A 7,003-nucleotide genomic window follows, 5' to 3' on the forward strand; every position below is an offset into this window, starting at 1 on the left:
TTTTAATAGAGTGCAGGGAAAATGAAGGAAAGGAGCCAAGAGAAAAACATAGCACATAGAAGATAAAATAAAATGGTAGAATAAGTCCGAATGTATCACAATCACAATAAATATAGATGGATAAAATCCATCTGTTACAAGACAGAGACCTCTCAGATTGGTGCTAGTCCCTCAGATTCTGGAGGATGCCTTTTTATAACTTGGAAATGAATAGATTATTTGAAACACACTAGTATTATTATTTAATACTTATTCCATGCCCTTAAAAAAGAAATAAATAACAAATTTTATACCAACAATTATACACTAACTTCTGTATTCCTTTTTCTTGTAGTCTGATCTCAGCCATGAAATGGAATCTGATATGATAGATGTGGTAAGTTGCCTCCCAAGATTTTGTTTTATAAAATAAAATATTTAAAATATACTATAGTCTTTTTAATACTAGAGTACCCAATAATTATATTTCCTTTAGTACACTGTAGAAAAGTATAGACACACACACACTGTATATAGTGAATGTTTAAAGCATATTTGTTTTATATTTTGTGTTACACAAATTAAATTGGATGAAACAATAAAAAATTAAATATTTCTTATAGAAGATAGTATTCTAAATTGTGAGACAGAAAAAAACTATAAAAGGTATAACTATAATTGGCAAGTATAAGCAGTATCTTTTCAGCATATTCTGAAACAAAAACAAAACATAGTTCCTTTATTCACATTTCCGATTTGGAATATTCTTCCTCTGATAAATAATTTGTTTGTGTGCAGTTTTCTTTTGGCAGAGACTATAACTGTTCTTTGGTGTTTATAAGAGAACAGGCCTTAATATACTTAATAAGTCAAAGTTATATGAAATTATTCATGTCAAATATTAGCATAGATAAATTCACCTTCATAAAACTCCACTGTTGGGGAAATATTTTTTCTTCAATAAGTCCCAGTGAAAGAAACCTTTCACCTACACCTACTGCCTTGGGTACCTATGTTTGTTCTTTATTTAGAAAAAAACTATGATACTAGTCTCTAGAATTATGGATTGCCTGAAGTATTTCAGATATGGCTGAAACAATTAGAATTAATTAATTATATTTCTTCTTTTCTAGATCAATTTAATATTCATTTGAAGCAAGTTTAATAGGTTCACTCATAAAACTGTAAATATTTAAGAGTAGTTTTTTAGCTTTTGTGTTTTGTTTTGTTCGTTGCTTAGCAGTTGTTTCATACCAAAAGAAAGCATTGAATAGTAATTCCCGTTTTTAACATAATATATGGCACAAAGGAAAGACCCTTCTGCCTTAAAAACTACCTCCTTTTATAGTTTGCTGATGTTTGAATGTAATTTATTTGGCTTTACGACTTGCTCCTTGTCAGAATGAAAAATTCCCTGTCGTATATACAATGTTAAGCAAGTTCACGTTTTCCTTTTAAGTGCAAGAATGTTTTGGGTGTCCTTTCTGAAAAACGGGTTTTTGGTGAAGTCAAGTCGAAATAAAGCATGAGGACATTGAGTCCATAGAGGGGAAAACTAGAGAAGAAGAGGAGGAAAACAGGCTACTTGACACTTTTTTCCTAGGGACAAGAGACTTTGCTCTTGAAGCATTTTTTTTTTTTTTTAGTTGAGTATAAACTGAATTCATCTTCAGTAACAAACTAGTAATCACCAAAGATATTGTTGAAAATGAAATGGCTCAGTATTCTGTATCTGCCATAAAGCATAATTACATCTTTCTCATTATCAGCTCAGACTGAAAGTCTGTAGGAACAATATTTTGCACAGATGAAAGAAATTTTGAGATTTATAATAGATATTACTTCTTAAATGTAGAGAAATAGATTTAAATGTTTTTTTTATAATATTTTAATAAACATGCAATATGGTACCTAATGTTTTCTTTATTTTTCACCCTGTTTTCTATAAGCATTTACCTTGCTCTCCTCTTCCGTTATATTTTCTGTTATCATTCAGATTTTCTCTTGCTAACCATTTTTATTTTCTCTTGCTCTGTTTTTCTCTCTCACTGCTCCATATGGGACCTGAAAGTAAAGTATTTATGTGAAATACAGGAGATGTTCATAGACTTGAATAAAGCACATGATATTAAAACATGTCAGCTTTTGGAGACTAATAAAAAACACTTAAAATCTAAAGGATATTTTGGGCCACACTGCTCAGGCATAATAATTATAGCAATGTCTTCTCTCTGAGACATGCTTCTTCATCAAAAATCGTACTGACATTACAGTGATGGATGGACATGCAGGAGAAAGGAAAATTTTATCCTTGTCTTTCTCTTTGGCATAATCTGTTTTAAGACTTCCTAAGTGCCTAATATCTGATACTAATATTTGGTTCTTTGTAAAAAAGCATAACTTGATTACATATTGTCTCAGATGTCATCTTTGGGATCTAATTTTCATATACTTCAAGTAAAATTAAAAATATCATGGAATTCATATATTGTTAGACTTGGAAAACACTTTAGTTTTGGTCCAACCATCCATTCTAGTATATGAATCAATTCTCATATATGAAAGATGGCCAGATATATGCCAAATACTGTGTTCATTGCTTAACATTTATTTTATTTTATTTTATTCTCATAATCCCTTTCATGTGAAGTACATTTTACAGATAAGGAAACTGAGGCTGATGGAGTTTAAGTTACTTGTTCAAGGTCACACAACTAATAAGTTGCACAGATGGAATGTGGACTCAGGTTATTGTAACACCAAAACCCATGCTCTTTTCTTTATACCACATATCTATATAGCCTAGGCTCATATACCTTCAGCTAGGAATCCTATATACCTGGGAAGTTCATTATAGACCTCACTGTTGGAAAATTCTCTCTTACAATTATATAAAATCGTCTATTCTGTGGGTGTCCGCCCATTGTTCTTACTTCAGCTCACAGAAATTGATAGAACTAATTTAATTATTCTTCTATTCTATTTTTTTTGTACTTTTAAATTTAATTTTTAAGGGTACATTTAGAAAGGTAGTGATAAGGGTATAATAAAAGTAACAAAATATAAATCTGAATCCCCCTGTTCGAATTTCAAACACATATATAATTTCCCCAAGTCTCCAAATATTATTTTTGTTAGTTTCTGCTTTATAATAAAGTGAATCACCTATACATATACATATATCCCCATATGTCCTCCCTCTTGCATCTCCCTCCCACTCTCCATATCCCACCACTATAGGTGGTCAAAAAGCACCAAGCTGATCTCCATGTGCTATGTGGCTGCTTCCCACTAGCTATCTATTTTACATTTGGTAGTGTATATATGTCCAGGCACTCTCTCACTTCGTCCCAGCTTACCCTTCCCAATCCCCGTGTCCTCAAGTCCATTCTCTATGGCTGTGTCTTTATTCCTGTCCTACCTCTAGGTTCTTCAGAACCATTTTTATTTTTTAATTTTTTTTTAGATTCCATACATATACATTAGCATATGGTATGTGTTTTTCTCTTTCTGGATTAGTTCACTCTGTATGACGGACTCTAGGTCCATCCACCCCATTACAAATAACTCAATTTCTTTTATTTTTATGGCTGAGTAATATTCCACTCTATATATGTGCCACATGTGATTTATCCATTCATTGATCGATGGACACTTAGGTTGCTTCCATGCCCTGTCTATTTTAAATAGTGCTGCAATGAACATTGTGGTACATGACTCTTTCTGAATTATGGTTTTCTCAGGATATATGCCCAGTAGTGGGTTTGCTGGGTCCTGTGGTAGCTCTGTTTTTAGTTTTTTAAGGAACCTCCATACTGTTCTCCATAGTGGCTGTATCAGTTTGCATTCCCACCAACAGTGCAAGAGGGTTGCCTTTTTTCCACACCCTCTCCAGCATTTAATGTTTGCAGAATTTTTGATGATGGCCATGGTGACCAGTGTAAGGTGCAACCTCATTGTAGTTTTGATTTGATTTCTCTAATGATTAGTGATGTTTAGCATCCTTTCACGTATTTGTTGGCAATCGGTATATCTTCTTTGGAGAAATGTCTATTTGGGTCTTCTGCCCATTTTTGGATTGAGTTGTTTGATTTTTTTGATATTGAGCTGCATGAGCTGCTTGTAAATTTTGGAGATTATTCCTTTGTCAGTTGATTCATTTGAAAATATTTTCTCCCATTCGGAGGGTTGTCTTTTTGTCTTATTTATGGTTTCCTTTGCTGTGCAAAAGATTTTAAGTTTCACTAGGACCCATTTGTTGATTTTTGTTTTTATTTCCATTTCTCTAGGAGGTGGGTCAAAAAGGATCTTGCTGTGATTTAAGTCATAGAGAGTTCTGCCTATGTTTTCCTCCAAGAGTTTTATAGTGTCTGGCCTTAAATTTAGGTCTTTAATCCATTTTGAGTTTATTTTTGTGTATGGTGTTAGGGAGTATTATAATTTCATTCTTTTACATGTAACTGTCCAGTTTTCCCAGCACCACTTATTGAAGAGGCTGTCTTTTCTCCATTGTATATTCTTGCCTCCTTTAGCAAAGATAAGTTGACCATAAGTGCGTGGGTTTACCTCTGGGCTTTCTACCCTGTTCCATTGAGCTGTATTTCTGTTTTTGTGCCAGTACCATACTATCTTGATTACTATAGCTTTGGAGTATAGTCTGAAGTCTAGGAGCCTGATTCCTCCTGCTCCGTTTTTCTTTCTCAAGATTGCTCTGGGTATTCGGGGTCTTTTGTGTTTCCATACAAATTGTGAACTTTTTGTTCTAGTTCTGTGAAAAATGTCATGGGTAGTTTGATAGGGATTGCATTGAATCTGTAGATTGCTTTAGGTAGTAGAGTCATTTTCACAATGTTGATTCTTCCAATCCAGGAACATGGTATATCTCTCCATCTGTTTGTATCATCTTTAATTTCTTTCATCACTCTCTTATAATTTTCTGCATACAGGTCTTTTGTCTCCTTAAGTAGGTGTATTCCTAGGTATCTTATTCTTTTTGTTGCAATGGTAAATGGGAGTGTTTCCTTAATTTCTCCTTCAGATTTTTCATTATTATTGTACAGAAATACAGAGGATTTCCATGCATTAACTTTGTATCCTGATACTTTACCAAATTCATTGATTAGCTCTAGTAGTTTTCTGGTAGCATCTTTAAGACTCTCTATGTATAGTATCATGTCATCTGCAAACAGTGACGGCTTTATTTCTTCTTTTCCAATTTGGATTCCTTTTATTTCTTTATCATCTCTGGTTGCTGTGGCTAAAACTTCCAAAACTGTGTTGAATAATAGTGGTGAGAGTGGACAGCCTTGTCTTGTTCCTGGTCTTAGAGGAAATGCTTTCAGTCATTCACCATTTAGAACGATGTTGGCTGTGTGTTTGTCATATATGGCCTTCGTTATGTTGAGGCAAGTTCCCTCTATGCCTACTTTCTGGAGGGTTTTTATCATAAATGGGTGTTGAATTTTGTCGAAAGATTTTCTGCATCTATTGAGATGATCATATGATTTTTCTCCTTCAATTTTTCAATATGGTTTATCACATTGATTGATTTTCATATACTGAAGAATCCTTGCATTCCTGGGATAAACCCCACTTGATCATAGTGTATGATCCTTTTAAAGAGCTGTTGGATTCTGTTTGCTAGTATCATGTTGAGGACTTTTGCATCTATGTTCATCAGTGATATTGGCCTGTAGTTTTCTTTCTTTGTGACATCTTTGTCTGGTTTTGGTATCAGGGTGATGGTGACCTCATAGAATGAGTTTGGGAATTTTCCTCCCACTGCTATATTTTGGAAGATTTTGAGATGGATCTGTATTAGGTCTTCTCTAAATGTTTGATAGAATTCGCCTGTGAAGCCATCTGGTCCTGGGCTTTTGTTTGTTGGAAGATTTTTAATCACAGTTTCAATTTCAGTGCTTGTGATTGGTCTGTTTCTATTTTCTATTTCTCCCTGGCTCAGTCTCAGAAGGTTGTGCTTTTCTAAGAATTTGTCCATTTCTTCCAGGTTGTCCATTTTATTGGCATATATTTGATTGTAGTAATGTCTCATGATTCTTTGTATTTCTACAGTGTCAGTTGTTACTTCTCCTCTTCCATTTCTAATTTTATTAATTTGAGTCTTTTCCCTTTTTTTCTTGATGAGTCTCTCTAATGGTTTATCAATTTTTTGTATGTTCTCAAAGAACCAGCTTTTAGTTTCATTTATCTTTGCTATTGTTTCTCTAATGTCTTTTTCATTTACTTCTAATCTGATCTTTATTAATTCCTTTCCTTCTGCTAACTTTGGGTTGTTTTTTTGTTCTTCTTTCTCTAATTGCTTTAGGTGTAAAGTTAGGTTGTTTATTTGATACGTTTCTGGTTTATTGAGTTAGGATTGTTTTGCTATAAACTTCCGTCTCAGAACTGCTTTTGCTGCATCCCATAAGTTTTGGGCCATCGTGTTTTCATTGTCATTTGTTTCTAGGTATTTTTTTTTTATTTCCTCCTTGATTTCTTCAGTGATCTCTTGGTTATTTATTAGTGTATTGTTTAGCCTCCATGTGCTTGTATTTTTTACAGATTTTTTCCGGTAATTGATATCTAATCCCATAACATTGTGGTCAGGAAAGATACTTGATACAATTTCAGTTATCTTAACCTTACCAAGGCTTGAGTAGTGACCCAAGATATGATCTATCCTAGAGAATGTTCCATGAGCACTTGAGAAGACAGTGTATTCTTTTGTTCTTGGATGGAATGTCCAATAAAGAAAGTCTGTATGGGTTCCTAGGTCTGAAGTGGGTCTCTTGTAGACAGCATATATATGGGTCTTGTTTTTATATCCGTTCACCAGTCTATGTCTTTTGGTTGGAGCATTTAATCCATTTACATTTAAAGTAGTTATCAATATGTATGTTCCTATTACCATTTTCTTTATTGTTTTGGACTTGTTATTGTAGGTCTTTTCCTTCTCTTATGTTTCCTGCCTAGAGACGTTCCTTTAGCATTTGTTGTAGGGCTGGTTTGGTAGTGCTGAGTTTTC

This window comes from Balaenoptera ricei, chromosome X (genome assembly GCF_028023285.1).
Source record: "Balaenoptera ricei isolate mBalRic1 chromosome X, mBalRic1.hap2, whole genome shotgun sequence".
Lineage (NCBI taxonomy): Eukaryota > Metazoa > Chordata > Mammalia > Artiodactyla > Balaenopteridae > Balaenoptera > Balaenoptera ricei.